We start from the raw sequence: 1,855 nt of genomic DNA, 5'->3' as shown, positions 1-1,855 counted from the left end.
AGTGGATTCAGTGTGGGCTGTGAACCAAAGGGTCACCAGTTCAATTCCTAATCAAGGCACGTGCCTGGGTTACAGGCTAGGTACCCAGTATGGGGCATGCAAGGGGCAACCATACATTGGTATTTCTCTCCCTCTTTCTTCTTGCCCTCCCATCTCTCTAAAAATAAATAAATTAAATCTTTTTTAAAAAGGATGAGAGTACATGTAGGAAGATTAATTTATCTTTGTTCATTCATACTTTGCAGAGAATTGTTTTTATACTATCTGATTGTGTAAAATCTGAGCAATTCAGGGCATTTTGTTTAAAATTAAATATCAAATTGAGGCTATCGAGCTGAGCTGTTGGCATGCGTTTCCTAGTGCATGCTTGCTACTATCTCCATCACTGCCTTCCCTTGGCCTCTTGCCTTTGTTGTACTGCCGAGATGTCACTTGCTAACAAGCTGACTCTGGACAAGCTGTTTGTGAAGGGCATGATAGTGGACTTGAGTGTTCCTATGAAGAACAACCCAATAACAAACAACCAGAGGATCAAGGCTGCCATCCCAAGCACCAAATTCTGCTTGGACAATGGAGCCAAGTCAGTTATTCACATGAGCCACCTGGGTCAGCCTGATGGTGTCCCCATGCCTGACAAGTACTCCTTGGAGCCAGTTGCTGTAAAACTCCAATCTCTGCTGGGCAAGGATGTTCTGTTCTTGAAGGACTGTGCAGACCCTGAACTGGAGAAAGCTTGTACTGACCCAGCTGCTGGGTCTGTCATCCTGCTGGAGAACCCTTACTTTCACATGGAAGAAGAAGGGAAGGGAAAAGATGCTTCTGGGAACAATATTAAAGCTGAGCCAGCTAAAGTAGAAGCTTTCTGAGCTTCACTTTCCAAGCTAATAGATGTCTATATCAGTGATGCATTTGGCACTGCTCACCAATCCACAGCTCTATGGTGGGAGTCAATGTTCCACAGAAAGCTGAAACTTTTTTGATGAAGGAGCTTAAGTACTTTGCCAAGGGCTTGGAAAGTCCAGAGTGACCCTTCCTGGCCATCCTGGGTGCAGCTAAAATTGCAGATAAGATGCAGGTAGTCAATATGCTGAACCAAGTCAATGAGATGATTATTGGTGGTGGAATGGCTTTTACCTTCTTTAAGGTGCTCAAAAGCTTGGAGACTGGCACTTCTCTGTTTGATGGAGAGGGAGACAAGATCATCAAAGATCTGATGTCCAAAGCTAAGAACGGTGTGAAGATTACCTTGCTGGTTGGCTTTGTCACTGCTGACAAGTTTGATGAGAATGCCAAGACTGGCCAAACAACTGCGGCCGCTGGCATACCTGCTGGCTTGGGTTTGGATTGTGGTCCTGAGAGCAGAAAGAAATAGGCCAAAGCTGTAGCTAGGGCCAAGCAGACTGTGTGGAATGGACCTGTGGGCATATTTGAATGGGAAGCTTGTGCCTGAGAGAACAAAGCCGTCATGGACAAGGTGGTAAAAGCCACTTCCAGTGGCTGCATCACCATCATAGATGGTGGAGACACTGCCACTTGCTGCTTGATATGGAACACGGAAGACAAAGTCAGCCATGTCAGCCTTGGGGGTGATGCCAGTTTGGAGCTACTGAAAGGTAAAGTCCTTCCTGGGGTGGATGCTTTCAACAATGTTTAGTACTTTTGCTGCCTTTTGGTTCCTGTGTGTATGTCCTAATTCTACTTAGTGCTTTCCACATCTCTACTTTGTATTAGCTAAAATCTTCCCCCATGTCAGGATTCAGCTAGTAGACAAGAGATGCTGTCCAGGAACACTTAACTCAGCTGTACAGCAGCTGGATTTCACTACAACCAATAACAAACAATCCTGGATTTCACC

The 1,855-nt window shown here is 45.3% G+C and overlaps 1 pseudogene; it reads left to right on the top strand.

Annotated features, from left to right (window-relative positions):
* Window positions 1-410: 410 nt before the first annotated feature.
* On the top strand, window positions 411-1,654 carry LOC119053902 (phosphoglycerate kinase 1-like; annotated as a pseudogene).
* The last annotated feature ends 201 nt before the right edge of the window (window positions 1,655-1,855 follow it).

The sequence above is a fragment of the Artibeus jamaicensis genome, unplaced genomic scaffold (genome assembly GCF_021234435.1).
Source record: "Artibeus jamaicensis isolate MK-2021 breed Jamaican fruit bat unplaced genomic scaffold, CSHL_Jam_final contig_410, whole genome shotgun sequence".
NCBI classification, from domain to species: Eukaryota; Metazoa; Chordata; class Mammalia; order Chiroptera; family Phyllostomidae; genus Artibeus; species Artibeus jamaicensis.
This window is presented reverse-complemented; position numbering and strand designations above follow the sequence as displayed.